Here is a 16,893-nt window from a genome sequence, read left to right on the forward strand (position 1 = left end):
GAAGCTGCCCAGTCAGTCTGGAAAGCCCCAGGAACAGACCTGTTGCTGTTCTGCAGTGCAAACTCCTGCACTCATTCCTGCTGGGATGCTTAGACCTTCTACCACCACTAATCTCAGGTCTCTAAAGAGTCTACAGAACTGTGGCTACATTAACAGCTCAAATGTTAAGAGTTTAACAGGATAAGAACATTAATTTCAGGGCAGGGAGGAACTTGTTGGAGTTTCCAAAACTTTTTTTCTGCAAAAATAAAAGGATTTTATCATTGCAGACCACTCATATATCTGCCAGAGGCAAGACCCATCCCACCAATTCTCCTTTGAGTGACTTCTAAAACTGAAATTAACTTTCTTGCTCATATCATTGAAATTCCCTTCACAACCAGAGAGCCAAATAATGTTAATAGTAATTTTAATTCTGAAAAGTATGCAAAAAAGGGGAATTTTTCTTATTATTAATGGAAGAAAAAACCTATTTAACATATCTAAATGAAAAGTGCAAGATCGATAACCCGTACAATAGCAATCATGAAAAAGCTACAAGATGAAATTATTCTCTCAGGGCTTTTATCAAGGTAGTTATTGTAAGTTAAATATGAAATCCACCCAGAAATCACTCAGAGAATTTAGTATTCACACACTACTGTAAATAATTCCCCATGCAACAGTAGAAGTTCTCAGTATATGACTCCGTAATTCAGGTTGTGTCAGCAATTAGCACTTGAAGTTCCAGCAGTGCTGCATTTTTAAGAGGCAGAGGCAGCTGTGACCTGCAGGCAGGCAGCCTGCTGCTGATCTGCCAGCGAGGCTGGACTGTGTGCAAGTTAAAAAGCTGCAAAGCCTGTCCCACAGTACCACCTTTGTCAGAGGGAGACGGGATAGCATCAGGCATGAGATTCTTTGTCCAAAAGTTCTCCTAATTAGGTATTACAATGTGTTTTTCATTGCGGAAAAGCCATTTTAATTACTCCTAACAGTCATTGGGGGAGTTACTGCTGTGCAGAGAGCAGATCAGCATTTTCCTGCCTCATACACATGGCAGGAGAACAATGTGCCATGTTGCTAAAAATGCATTGTGGTATTTATCAGCTGCTCTGCTACAAACAAGTGATGGCCCAATAGGAACAGACTTGAGCACTGACTCCAAAGGTGGCACCATATGCAGGGAACATCTTTAGAAGTTTGTTAACAGCATTAACAGACAATACGAGTGTAAGTAGGCAAGATGTGCTAATACCCTTGGACAGGTCTGTGGCAAAGCAGAACACCTATAAGATTCAGCTTTGCTCTATAGGACAGACTGAAACTGTTCCAATCATGGAATCATAAACAGGGTTGGAAAGGACCTTAAGATCATCTAGTTCCAACCCCCGCCATGGAGGGTTTATCATTCAATCTCATAAATTTACCAAAGAAACCAGACAAGTGAAAATAGAAGATAGTGTGTTGGGCAGATAACACACATCTAATACTTACTTCTAAAAACTTCAGCCATCTGACACCAGAAGTCCACATTAAATGAACATGTTTCCATATTCATTTAGACAACTATTTTCATCACACTAATGATACGAATTCGTTACTACTGCACACTGTCTGTACGTATACTCATAAACTTATTTTATGTGTTATTTGTAACTAAACCAGCAATAATAGTCAAATGAAATCCCAGATATTGTTACACATAACCCTGCTTAGGATAGACCCTGATATCCTTCTATAAAGATGTTCTCGGATGCAGTGTGCCTAAACTCCTTCTACAGCTCTGTTGGTCACTCTCATCAATTAGACACTTCTGTAGAAACACAGATGGTGAAGCCAACAGGAACAAGGGTTCAGGGGAAAGCTAGCCAGATAGACATGGGCTGCAGAGTCTGTTTTAAAGCTGTTTAGACTATTGTCTTGGGAAACATGGACTTTGGTAAGAAAGCCACAATGAAACCTAAAAGCTTAAGCAAATCTTGCTGGTCTCTAACTAAACTCTCAGGGAGAACATTTCAGTTGCCAGCAATTCCTTAACCCAGCACACAAAGACACAGAAAGATCCAATGGCCAGGGAATAAGGCTGCATAAATCCAGGCCACATTAAGCACTGCTTTCTTTTAATAGTGAAGAGTAATTAACCACTGAAACAATTGGCCTAGGGACTTGATATAAGCACCTGATATCTTTAAAACTAGGCAGGACATGTTTTTCAAAAGCTCTGTGGCAACTAAACAAGGGTTATCAGCTTAACACAGGAATAAGCATAGGACAAAATACTATGGGCTGTTTTACTCATGGGATCAGTCATAAGTAAAATAAGGTGGCACCATTTTTATGAGCTGTATTGTGTGAGACTGTGTGAAGCCCTTTGGCTCTCCTGCAACTGGTCCTCCTCTAGCAACATACTGTGTTGAGTATTTATTTAAAAGGCTGCGTGTTGCCTGAAGAAATCCAAACCATGCCCACTGCATATTTGCTGCTGATTTTACAAACTACAAGGCCATGAGCCAGAATAAATCAGTGCAGCTCCACTGAAGTAAGTGGTGTTTGATAAGCTATCATAAGATGAAAAACCTAAATCCCTTATCACAGGCACCTATATATTTCCCAGGTTTTCCACATTACTCACCTAAATCTCTTGATTTCCATCTAAGACTAATGTCTTTGAACGGACGTCTCTGCATCTTCAGTGCTGTGTTCTGAACTTTCCCTTGCATTTCCTTGATAATTCTGTTTATTTGAGTTTTGTCATGTGTACACCTTGTTTTCAGCATGTTTTCTCAGTGCTTAAAGGGAATAATCAAGGCTAGAGCTAATCAGCAAACAAATAGACTTACTGAGGTTATGGCGAGAGGGTAAACAGGATTAGCACTTCAGGAGGACAGAACGAATACAGATGGGCACTCAATGGACAGGTTTCGTTATCAAGCCAAGAGTGCCATGTTAAGCAGGGACAGGGTAGCTCTTAATGCTGTTGTTTCTAACCAGAGATCTTCAGGAAAATACAATACTGCATAATGAAAACTGAATGCTTATAAATAATCATACAAGTGAATTCAATAGGAATGATGATAATACTGGTTTAAGATTTTATTCTCCTTTGCCAAGCATGCATAATTGTAATGTGTGCAATGCATACACTGCATGCAGTCACTGAATAGTCAAAGTAGGAAGGGGCCTTTGGAGGTCTCTAGTCCATCCCCTGCTCTGAGCAGGGCTAATTTCAAACCTGGAACCAATTGCTCAGCACGTTTTCCAGTCAAATTCTCATACCCACAGCAACGGAAATTGCACCAAACTGTGCCAACCACGCCTAACACACGGGACTACCTGCTCCTTGTTAACAGCTCCTGTTGTCAGAAGTTTTTATTTCTACCTAGCAAGAATTGCTCTTGTTGCAACCTGTGCAACCTCTTGTCCTGTTGCTGCACACCCCTGCATAGGCTTTAACACTTCCACCCCTATAACGATCCCCCTTCAGTAGTGAGTCTGCAGTTAGCTCCCCCCACACCCAAAGCCTTCTCTCCTCTAGGCTGAACAAGCCTGTCCAGCACTCCCTGGCTTGTGAGCTCCAGCTTCCAAACATCTACATGGTCCTCCACTGGACTACCTCCAGCTTACCAGCTTCTCTTCTGCAGCCTCCAAACCAGACATGACCCAATATGGACCAGTCCCTGATGGTGTTTGCAAAGGAGAGCTGAAATGAAGTATCAAACACCCAACTACTGTCCTTTGAAATCTTCATAGTTTTTCATTACCAGTGGTTAAAACCAAAACTCACCAGTCTAAATCTACAAAAGCTGAGAAATTAAAATCATTCCTGCCAGTCCTAATTAATCGGCAGCTACATTTTCAAGCCTTGTGGCCCATCTTTATACCTGCCTATGAGAGGAAATGGCTTTTGCTGCATACTTAGGAACTGATCATCTAGAATTTATAGGCTTAAAGGAGGAAGTGTATGACAGTTCAAAATGCCTTTGAGAGTGTTCTAGCATCTCCTTCATACCGAAAACAGAGGGGTTTCAGCCTGGCAGTGCCCAAGCTATTAGCAGAAGGATGTGGCCACTTCTCTTTAAGAAGTGTGTCCCAAAGCCATGCATTGCCTTCTGCAACTGCCACTCACAAATCAATACAGAACTTAATACTTCCATGTGGGAACATGTAGGCTGGGACAGGCTCAATAACAGAAAGTAATAAATCCTTTCTTGTGCTAGTCAGTTAGGTCAAGGGAGTGAACTTTTAACCCTTCCCTTAAAAAGAGGATTCACTTTGCTATAGGGAAGAAGTGGGGCTGTTCACCCAAAGGATCCAACCGGAGTTTTTAGATACATGCCAGCCATTTAGACTGATTCAGATATTTTGTTATTCCACAGCACCAGCCCAGGGAAGAGGGACTCTCTATAGTGCTACATCTTCACCCAGTGCCAGAGAGGAGACTCCCTTTAATTTCACAACTGATCCAGGGATACGAAAAACCACTGTATGGGTAGAAAACCTAAGGCACTGAAGGACTCTTTGAACTAATGGAAAAAGCCAGCACAACAATCCGGAGTTTGAAACAGCCATTTCAAACCGCAGACAGACGCCTCTTTAGAAGTTATGTATTCATCAGATGCAATCACCAGTCTTTCTATTTTTTAATGTTTCCCAATTAATAACAATACTTCTGCAAAACTCAGGGTAGCACAACAGTGAGCACATTACAGAGCCACAGCCTTCCTAAAAACTGACTCTTTAATTACAGAGAAAGGATTCAATTCGCTTCTACACAGATGTTCCTTAAGCTGACAACCGCCCTGGCATTAGGATGAGAAGAAGAAGAAATACCCTTACACCCTCAGATTTCCATGCAGAAACCCAAACAAGTAGCAGAAACATTACAAAAAGAGTGCATTTCTTCACACTTCATGGGAAAGAGAGGGAAGGAGAAAGAGAGAAAATAAGCACTGTTTGTACACTAAGTGATCATTTATCTTTGTTCGCTTTGTGAATGCAATTGCTCTTCTGAACTTGGCACATCGCCTGTAACATTTGAGGACTTTGCTGCCTTAGCAAAGTCTCTCTCCTGAGTTCATTCCATTCACAGATTGTTGCTGAACAAAGGAGACTGTCGTTTTTATTTCTGTCACCTGAGGAAGCTCATGGGATAATAGGTACAGAGCCCCTAACCCTTGAAAAAAGCTTTTGTAAGTAACTTCCACCCTCTGCTTTGGAAATACTGTAGTTGCATTTTGATATTGCCATGAAGGTATCTGCATCTAAGCTCAATTCATCTATATCACAAGAACCACATGCAGAAAGGCTTTGGCTGTGCCTCCCTTTCCAGCATGGCAAAAAGGAGTTGACCATGGAGTTTGCCTTAGAGAAACTCCATTCCCCACACAGCCACCCCTGACGACAGAGCAGCTCCTCTGCACTCCTGTCACCTTGGCTGAAGGAACTGGGGTTGTTAAGCCTGGAGAAAAAGAGATTCAAGGGAGACCATATTGTTCTCTACAACTACCTGAAAGGAGGTTCTTTTGAGGTGGTGTCATTCTCTTCTCCCAAGTAACAAACAATAGGACAAGAAATGGCTTCAAGCTGCACAAGGGAAGGTTTAGATTGGATATTAGGAAAAATTTCTCCACTGAAAGGGTTGTCAAGCATTGGAACAAGATGCCCAGGGAATTACTGGAGTCACCATCTGTCCTGGGTTCAGCAGTAGCAGTCATTTTTCCCCTTCTTGGTAGCTGGTGCAGTGCAATGTTTTGACTTTCAGCTGAACAGAGCTGATAACAAGCGATGTTTTGGTTTGGCCAAGGACTTTGTGAGCCTCATGCTCTGCCAGGGAGGAAGGGAAGCCAGGAGGAAGCAGAGACAGGACACCTGACCCAAACTGACCAAAGAGGTATTCCATACCACAGCACGTCATGCCCAGGAGGTAACTGGGAGTTAGCCGGAAGGGCTGGGAGACTGCAGGGTTGGAGGAGGTATCAGTGAGAGCTTGGTCGGGCTGGGGGGGGCGAGTTATCGGTCGGCTGGTGGTGAGATGATGTATTCTCTTCCCTTGTTATTTCCTTTATCATTATTATCATTGGTGGTAGCAGTAGTGATTTGTGTTATACCTTAGTTACTAAACTGTTCTTATCTCAACCCGTGGGAGTTGCATTCTTTTCGATTCTCCTCTCCGTCCCTCCGAGAGCAGGGGGAGGGCAAGAAAAGGGGGGGAAGTAAGCGAACGAATTACCTGACTGGGTTTAAACCACGACACCATCCCTGGAGGTATTTAAAAGACATGTAAACGTGGCACTGGGGGACACGGTTTAGAGGTGGACTTGGCAGTGCTGGGTTAATTGTTGGACTTGATGATCTCAAAGGTCTTTTCCAATCTAAATGATTCTATGATTCCATGATCCTATGATTCTATACATTGACTGTTTTTTATTTTCCCAGCCATTCCCTAGGAGATGGCTTCTCATCAGAGGGAAGCAGTGCTGAGAAAAGATGGCTGGTTTATTGTTTAAAGAGCTCTGCAAACAGAGCCCTAATTCTCAGCTGCCATGAGCAGTTGTGATTGAAGTCAAGAGAGCTGCTGTTACTTAAATCAGCCAGGCTCTAGGCCATGAGCATCTGAATTCTGCCCTGATATCCCAGCTGCCTGGACCCAGAGAGAAGAAAAATATTATTATCCTCAATATGCATCAAAATTATTTATTTTCCCAGTGCATTCTTCTCTCTCCCCTGGGAAGTCACTGAGTATTTAAACTTCGCTGAAAACAGCAGAGGATGCATGCCCTCAGTTGCTGGTGCTCTGGGACAAGCCCCTCTCCACAGACTGGATCCTTCCCTTGTGAAATGGGGATGTGTCTTCTAGCATGAGACACATTGAATCTTCCCAAGGAAAAGGCTGGGAAACCCCTGGGCATCATTATGCTCCTACTAAGAACATTCCCAGTCCACTGCACCCTGCCCATCTGCTCTATTTAAGCTGGTGCATGGATTCAGCAGGTCAGACACATGCCACTGGCTGTCTCATACACACAAGACTAGAAAGAAAAGTGGATCTACTGCATTTATTTCAAAATACTTTTATTCCTAGACACTAAAGGCAAGTCGTCCCTTCAGGTTTAAATTAATGAGAGGAGCTGGTACTAGCTGAAGTAAGATCAAGAAATGTAGGAAATCCTTTGATGTTGCAAAGCAGACTAAGTATTGCTGTTTATCTGAATATTTGGTAAATTACATTTCATAAGAAAGGATGTGCTTTAGTCAAGGCGACTTTGCAGAGGCAGATAGGGTTTGTTTCATTTTCCTTTGCCTTTGTGTTTCAAAACTTCTGCTAGTTTTCTTTTCATTGTAATTGTAGGAAAGCTAGTTGGAGCCATTTGGAGAAAGGCACTTTAAAGGAATCTCAGGGAATGAAAAAAGGTTACCTTTCTTACACCTCCAAGCCATACATTTGCAGAGGAAGATGGGACACTCAAAGTGCTGGTCTGGAGTCAAGAGAATGCAGGTAAAAAACAACCCTCTGCACACAAGCAAATCATAGAATGGTTTGGGTTAAGAGGGACCTTGAAGCTCATCTAGTTCCATCCCCTGCCACAGGTAGGGGAACCTACTCAAAGCCCCATCCTAAATACTGGATATCTGTGTCAGCTGTGACAATATTTCCACAGGACTGTGATAGGTGTAGGAAAAACTGTTCTGGTCACAAATGAGGACCATATACTGGTCTTTCAGAAGAGCAAATTTAACCCCATTTTTGTACTATGCTTTAGAGGTCAGGCTGAAGAAAAATCTTGTCTGGTTTCAGAAAGCAAAATTAAATACATCCCAGAGACAGTCCCCTTAGGCTGCTATTTTCACTGTGGACCAAAACTAAATAGATTCAACAACTGCAACTGAGATGAAGAAGAGGAGTTTGCCCATGTAACTGTTGGGCACTAAGGAGCTTCTGGGCATGGCTAAGGAGCCACTCATTCCAGTTGCACTGTGCCTTAAACCCATACGCTCCTCTACTTAGGTTTGGTTTGGAGGTCACGTTAAAACACTGCATTTGAAAATGTTTTGGTGTCCATTGTCACTGTGGTGATTTTAATGTGATCACCTGGTGTGCGGTGAGCACTTCTCTGCTAACCTGATGCGATAGATAGCATGACTCCAAAATACAAGCAGTACAACAAGCTTTCAAAATTGTCTAACTCTATAGCAAGCCCACTGGCTGTTTATTGCAGCATGTCAAGTTTCATCTCTCCAGGAGACAGAATTTCCCGCCTCAGAAAGGAAAAACAGCACAAACATTCATCTAAGAAGAGAAAAGACAACACACACACAGAATTAAAGACAAATACAATTTCCCAGCACTTTCTGTTACGGCTCAGGTACCTGTGGAGCTCAGATGCAGGGATTTGGGGAAATGGCTTGTGAAGATGGGGGCTTTGGTACAGGAGGGCATGGAGGATATTTCTTCTCCTGGTTTCCAGCTGCCAGTAAGCCCGCTGTGCAGACTGACCTCATGAGTGAGCAGAGCAGGGGATTCATGTGATTGATAGAACATCACTCTCTTCCCCTCCCAGCCCAGTAAGATGGACTGCAGGCACATCACTGTGGAAGGGGAGTCTGTGCCCAAAGCTCTCAGAGACCCAATTACTGCCTTTGAGCCAGTGAGCCTCAGGATCCAACCCAGTTGCCTCAAGACAGGACTTTTCATGAACTCATCACCCTTCTTCATATCCTTTTCCCAAATTCCTTCAGTGGGAAGCATACGCACCTCCAAAGTAGGCAGGTAATATTGACTTCAGTGCCAATCCCAGTTATACCGATATAAACAAACAAGAACCATGCTCAAGTTTTCTTGGAACGGCAGCTTTCCTGCATGCAAATGAAGAGTTCATCTCCCAGCTGGAGAGGCATGTCAAGAGCCATGTAGGAGATGGATGGTTACATGGCCTTAAAGTCCAGGGGGCTGGCCTCACCTGAGATCTTTCTGGCTATTTTGCAAAATCAAAGCTGGATCAAATTTAAGAACATTCATATAACATATATATATGCATTTTAATACATCTATATATTAAAATACATATAGATACCAACATCTAAAGTTCTGTCTGTACTTTGTATTAGCAATAATTCAGATTAATAGCACCTCATTGTCTTCTTAAATTCAGCCATCTGCCTGCACTTGCCAGGTCATAGCATGTGAAAGCAAGAACAAGCTTTCAGGCCGTTTCAACCTTCCTGCCAGCATCATTTCCACCCCAAACCACTAGAAGGCACAATACCCCAAAGAATAACCTCAAACCATCAGTCTGAACCCGCAGGACGCAGACCGCTCAATGGGGCTTGAGGGGGTGCAATGATCAGAAGAGTGGCTGGTCTCTCACCCTCAATCAGCCCCTAGGAGTTTAGAATGTCATGACTTTTCATGTCATGAGCCTTCGAAGGAGCTGCTTGGGAAGCATTTCCTCCACTCCTTCCTTCTCAAGTTATTGGCTAAAATCCTCTCTGAAACACACTGAAGGACACAACTGACCGGATTGGGCACCAAATGCACACATACATATAGTGCATTTGTGACCCTGACATGGATCAGCAGCATTTCAATGTCCATATCACTGCCCATGTATAAAACGATACAGGAAACCTATATTCAGTCAGCAATGAAATTAATCTCCAGAGCAGCAAGGAACTATACTCCCTCTAACTTCAATCCAGTCAACTACACAAAGAATGTTTTCTACTCTATGAGCATTGTCCAAATATTCCTGTTCTCTCTCTTTCCCTTGTGGATGACATTCCCCGCCCCCCCCCCCCCCCCCAATTAATTAACTTTCATTGGCTAAATCAGTATTTCTCTCAACAAGCACAAAAAAAGAGCTAAAAATGTACACTGTGCAGAAAATGCAGTACAAATGTATTGAACTGCTGAAAGACAATGATTTGTCCAGACTCCGCTCTGTGGTCAAAGTCCCTAAATATGATTTTGAGAATTGTTTTACTGAGTTAATAAAAACAGAACCACTGAAAACCCCACAAAGATACACACTTGTTAAGTTCTTTTCTCCATTTTTCCCAGTTGCTAAGGTTAGAGTTAAGTCTTATTTGCTAATAAAAGATTTTCTAGGACTCTTTATGTACACATCACAGATCAGTTACCCAGATGATTATGGCCAAATGAGACATCTCTGAAACAGACTGGCTGTAGGTACAACTAATATATTTAGTATTATATGTAAGTAATGCAAAAACAATCTAAAGTTGTTCTCCATTCAGATGTAAACAAAATTTACCCCTCTGCAAAGTCAGGCTGAGGTGGGATATGCTGAAACAGGACGTGGAGTCTCTAACAAGCCAAAGCCTTACCTATGCCTGAAGAAGCAACAGAGCATAAAGAAAACTGGATGCAGAGTGGGGAACAGCACAGAAGGGAACTGTCCTTGAGTGCCCCTCACTGAGGACAGTGTTCAGTTTTCCCCACGGAAAGCTCCTCTTGGAGCTCACCAGCCCATGGAACAGCCAGAAAGGATGCTTGGTTGTTTGCTTCACATTTTGGGCACAAAAGCACTTCTCTTATAAGAGCTTTCCACTCAGAGAAGCACACAGTGCTTTCCAGCTTTGTGGAGAATGTAAAAGCGTAAATGTCTTTTCTTTCATCATTGTTCCAGCCCTTCATAGCCTTAAAGGAGAGACTTCATTTCACACAGACTTCATTTCATTTTACAAAACCCTGCCCAGTCTCAAAAGCAAAATAGCACCAATCAATGACTTTTGAAGGTCCCTTCCAACCCAAACCATTCTATGATTCTATGAGTATCATCCAAAATAACACCCAACCTCTATAGAAAACCAGCTGCACAAGCTACACGAAATCACAGACACATTTATCTGCCTTACTCGTGTGTTGTTGGAACAGTCCTTACAAATTCCCACTAAAATGCACAAAACCGGGAAGGGAATGTTGTATTAAAGACCACAGGTGTATACAGCATGTTCTGTAATGCTTAGGTGATCTACACTGTAGGGGTATCTCTAACAGAAATTTCCCAGTATTGTATATAGAAGGAGGCAGAATTCCTAGTTTGCACTGGGGTGAGAAGCACACTTCAGGACAGACTGTGAGTGTCCCTCTGGCACTGAGGGTCTGATTCTGCCTGCCATGATCATTGCTGGTCTTCAGGAGGACTATATTACCTTCTGCACAACCTAGGAAGTCTCATGCAGCAGGAAGCAGAAACACAGGTCCTTTGGCATGTGATTTCCCACTGTGGAGGATCAGAAGCCTCCATGGCATAGTGTCAGCAACCTTTGTCCTGGCAGCAGAGACCCTGACTCAGGCAGATCCCAGCCCCATGCTTTGGAAGCAGCCTGCTGCCACCAAGGGCTCTTTCAGACACAGCCTATATGTTTGACACATTTTATCTCTCTTTACTCAGATGTTTCCCTTTGGAGATATTTTTGCAATGCTATTTGACCCTTGCAAGCACATGTGGTATAGCATTTTTGGCAGAATGTTGCTGGCAGACTGGTTCACTGCCTATCTCCATCCTTAAGAGCTCCTCTGATCTCCAAGGTATGATGAGGACTGTGCTGTGATGAGGACTGATAGCCTTCTGACTCAGCCTATACATTTCTGGGCAGGCCACATGCCTGTACTGCATCGTACAGGGCTGCTAATCTCATACACACCACATCTGTCTCTGCTATTTTCTGTCTCTGAGGGATTTATTCCTCCCCTTCACTGGTACAGTGGCCCCTCTGAATGAGTCTGTATATCATTTAATTTATGCAAAACTCAATCATCAACTTGGCTCTGGGGAGTCTTTTCCAAAGGGGAAACTGTTGCCATTTCCTTCAGAAACGGGGCATAACATTACCTGTACAGCATTTTTCTGATATGACAAGCTCTAGTGCCACCAAGCTCCATCAGTTCCCATTAAAAATGATGACCATTTGCGCAAGCTCCAGGTATCACAGGCTCTGTCCCCACATCACCCTGCCCATCTTTACTGTCGTTCTCGCAACCTCCTCAGGCTGACAAATCTGCTGCTGCTCAGTTACTGCTATTTTTTTATGATCTCATTTCACTCCAGCACATTTGATGCTACTCTGCTGTAATCATGGGGGTTAGGACAGAGGTGAACTCAGTTCCTTTGCTGGATGTGTTTACTGATGTACTTTTGGAGATCTACTGCCAATGTGGAAGTTTTACTACCTCTAAGCTTTTAAGTAGAGCTATAACAGCAACACACCTTTCAAGGTCTCACAGAGTCCCTGCATTAATGGGGTAGGATTTACTGAGCCACACTGCGCATTTTAGTAACCCAAGAGCCAATTAATAATCTAAGAAGAGTCCTAGTAACAAACAACTCCTGTGTTCAGCCATGCCATGACTCTCACATGTTTGCATCTCTCCATTCTCTGGCCTTCCCTACCCAATTGAGAGGCAGTAGGAAACCAGAGTTTTGCTTTCTTCTGTCTAGAGCCTTAGTCTTACACTAATTCTAAACCTAAGCAGCTGATATTTACTTCAGACTAAATAAATGCTATTTACCCTGTTCCACCATATGTTGGTGAAACATTGAAAAATCCATAGGAAGATGAAGTCCTCCTTGCCTGTCTGAAACCCTAATGTTAATCATAAACCCAATGTAAAACATATTGCTCCCAGAGCTGAATCAAAATGACTTGTTCCTTCCAATATGATTCTTCACCCCAGACCTATGTCTTTCCTTAATATTTGCTTTTCAAAATGTTAAAGGTTAATGCACGTAACCTAAATTATGAGGAAAACGGCACTTGGGTAACCACCATACGCAGAAAGTAAAGATCATGGTTTCAGTCAAAATTGGTCCATGCTGTGGGTCAAACAAAGTTTCAGTGGGCAACCATTCTCTTTTCTAAAGACCATTGCTTCTTTTCTAAAACCTGATCTCTACTGGACCAAAATGTACCACCATGAAGAGTATCTATGTGAAAAATAAAGAGTATATATCCAATTGTATACAGCATTGTTCCATAGTCTAACATCAGGTAAAGAAAACAAAAAAAAAATGTACTTTTCATGATGTCACCTTTCTGAAACCTTAACCTGACATGTATGAAACTTAATGAAAGCAATCCAGTCTACACCAATACTGATACAAAGCCATGCTCTCCCGTTCCCCCTTTCTAAATCTATAGACCGTGAAAGAATTTGAGAGCACCTGCTACACTTAGAGTTTCCCTTCTAAGACCATAGCAAACCAAACCAAACCCAAACCAGCTTTTGCTATGACAGAACCATGAAGCCTTTCCCGTAAACATCCTTAAAATGACGGCAGACCTTTCTCTCCTCTCCTCTCCTCTCCTCTCCTCTCCTCTCCTCTCCTCTCCTCTCCTCTCCTCTCCTCTCCTCTCCTCTCCTCTCCTTCTCCTCTTCCTTTCCTTTTCCTCTTCCATCCAACCAAAAGGGCAATTCAGTATTTGCTTCTAGAAAACCTCTTGCTCTAAATTTAGCAGAATCAGAAAAAAACCCTACTCTCCTGACTGCTTCCTGCTTGTATAAATCCCACTCCTCTACCCAGGTCCCTAGGCACAATAGAAGCCATGGAGGATCACCCTCCTGAGTGCTTTCTTCCAGAAACCATGCTCTAGCTGCCCCTGTGCTAGCAGAAACCATACCCAGTTAAGCAGTCTGTGCACTGAAACTAATCTGAGATTGCCTTATCCTACCATTCTTCTTACTAACCCCAAGGGCTGTAACATAATCAGTAGGAAGCTGCACACCTCATTGCCTTCTTTCTAAATCTCTAGCAAAAAACACATCCAGGTAAGGAGTGTCTACAGACAAAAATTTTATATAAATGCATTTGCTTCTACAAGGACTGTTCTTCCTCCAAACAGTACCATACATGGATGAAAACTGCTCTGCACATCCCTTCATTTTAAAAACCTTGTCTCTAGTTACCTAGAAAACCATATCCACAATAGTAATAACTCTATCTAAAACAATGATTTGATCTTATTTGGCCATACAAGACTCTACAGAAAACAATCTCATCTGCTTTCATACTAACCTCAAAACCAGGAAAATCTACTGGCTCGACAATATCTCTACAAAGGCATACAACAAGTCATGCCCTTCCATAATGTGCTGTTTTCCTGCTATCTTTATAGCTGGTAAACCCATCACTAGAAACACTCCTTCCTCATGTTTGCCTTTCTGCAGGGGTAACTCTACCCTTCACCCTTAACTTCAACTACACCACAATAACCAGTCTCTGAATCAAGAGCTAGAAAACATGGGAAAATGGCTCTTCTCATTGCAATTCTGAAGACTAAATGCATACCTATAAACAAATATTTATATATATTTTCATATATATGGATAATTCCATATGGAGATACATACAGATATATATACCTATATGGAAAAAAATTCCTTCTTTCATTTAGAAATCCCATTCCTAACCCTTAACACTAAATAAGTGAAACCTAAATGAACAATGCTGTATGAGAAGTTACTTCATTTAAAGCCATTTTCTCTTACAAATGCCATTTCCCAGTTTAGCTTTTAGGGTCACAAAAAAAATACTGCAAATTTTGGTGTCCAATTACTCTCTTTCAAAGACCCATCATCATGATGGACACATCTGCAACCCTAGAAAAAGCCTGCCTCTCCTCATTGCTCTGTGCACCATGACATACTCAGAAGAAAACTAATCTCTTCATTCCTTCCCTTCCGAAATCCTAGATTTACCATGCCTAATCTGAACTATCTTGATGATCTATTTTCCATTGCAACACTAAGCTTGAAAGATTTCCCCTTACACGTATTCAGCCTTATTTTAGGCTGCCAGACCTATATGACATAGTGGGAACCCAGCTTGAACTGAGAGTAAGCTATGCCAGCCAGGTGCTACCTCCACCAAAACTGTCCCAAAGCTGCTCCTTTAATCCTTCTTTCAGTATTCTCTACCCTTTCTCACATGCTGTGAATAAGATGAAACAGCTTTTAACTTTGCCTCACATTTCTAAAACTTCATAATTAATACCATTACAGTTTCTGCTGGTACATTAAACATGAGCACAGCATCTCATCTGAAACCTGCCCAGTGCAGTTTGGCTCAGAGATACCTGATGAAAACTGGGAACTCACACCCAGTGTTTGCCATTGGGAGGAGACAGATAAGAGGCCCTCCTAGGAAAGCACACACACAGGCACCAGGGAAATTTTAAGCAGTCAGAAGATACTAGAGGTTTTCAAAGTGCAGAAATACTGCTTCTACTAATACAGGTCTGTCTTTGATTTACATACTGTATGCGAGATTAAGGAAAATTAGTTTCCCACATTAGTTTCAAGACCTTTGTGACTATAAAAACATGGGAATTCGTGTTGCACGCAAGTCATTTCTGGTATTCAAATTTCTTGGCAACTCCTAAAAATGCCTTTAATAATCAAGGCTTTTATGTGCTTGGGTTTTTTTTCTCTTCTCCAGAGAGGGCTGAAAGGCCCTGATAGATCCCATTCTCTGTTCTCTTCCTCCCGGTTCATTAGATTTAAAACCAACAACAACAAAACAAAAGAACAAACCTGAACTCTTCACAAAACTATTTCATTTTCTTCAGGAGTGCAAGCTGGCTGCAATCACTCCTGCATGCTCAGTGAATCAGGTGTCAAGTGTGCATCTGAGGATCTGGTCTGCATGTGCACATTAATCTTCAAAGGTTCCTATCCCACCCTGGCAAATCCTGTTTGCCAGTCTCAGATAGGAGCAAAGCTTATGGTAAAGGTTTAAAAACCTTTCCCCAGACTAGCAAAAAAAAAAAAAACCAAGCGAGAGTTCCCATCTAGCTGAGTAAGAGCCTATTTCACCAAGAGTCCCAGTCTTGTGCTTTGATTTTTGATGTCTAAGGAGCACAGGGCTCTATCCCGAGGTTTTCTCATGGTTCACAACTCCTGGATGGCTGTGAGGCGGGAGACCATTGCAGCCTCACTTTTCTAGCGGGGAATAGTTTCTCTTTCTCCTTTATCCAGCTGTTTATATTCATTATGTTTGTAGCAATGCTGTGTTTTGAGGCTTTTGATCCCTTGGGAGACACTGAAACTGAGCAACTTCAAAAGCTACTTTCGAAAGACAGACTGTCCCATCCAGAGATACATTTTGTATGAGAAGCCAGGCTAAAAGATCAGGAAGAGGTTTGCTATGGATTCATATAAAACTTGAAAGCAGAGTTAAGGGAGTCTGACTTCAAGACCCTCCTTTCGATGTTCAAAACTGGGCCTGGTCTCATAGCAGTAAGCCCCAAACTATGGATCTTACCAACCACAAACGTAGGGAAGTCAAGTTTACCTTTGGGACCTCTTCTGTTTAGGAATAGGCTGTTTTCTGTATCCTGCTTCATTGAAGCTTGATGGAAACGAGACACAAAACAGTTACACTTAACTGAAGACTAAGCAAAAAGGCAGGCCAGAGTACTGACTATCTAGTCAATTCATATATGAATATTAAATGTATTTTCCCTCTTCAGCCCTCTTATTTTCACATGGGTTTTGCCAAGGGGCATTGTGTATTGGATATGCAGATACACTTCAATTCTACAATGGTTTTGTAGTTGAAGTCATGCATAACAGGATGGAAAACGGAGCACATTTTACTGAAATAATACCCTGTGAGCATTGAGGAGTTATTTTTAATATTCTTAACACATGAAGCCTATGCTACAAGGCATTTATGTAACTCTTCTTTGTTTAGTACCACCTCCATCAGAACATAAGTATTTGCAGCTTTCTGAAAGCAGCTCTCTTGCAAAAGCATAAGCTACCTTGAACACATTATGAAATCTGTAAAAGCTTCCCAGCTGTTCAAAGAAGGAATCAAGTGATTTGACATCAGCTGAAACAAATTAAAGGAATGCCTCAATGTAAATGATTTCTTTTTACAAGAAATGGAA

The sequence above is a fragment of the Pezoporus occidentalis genome, unplaced genomic scaffold (assembly GCF_034315485.1).
Source record: "Pezoporus occidentalis ecotype Australia unplaced genomic scaffold, CSIRO_AGI_Poc_V1 ctg118, whole genome shotgun sequence".
Taxonomy (NCBI): domain Eukaryota; kingdom Metazoa; phylum Chordata; class Aves; order Psittaciformes; family Psittacidae; genus Pezoporus; species Pezoporus occidentalis.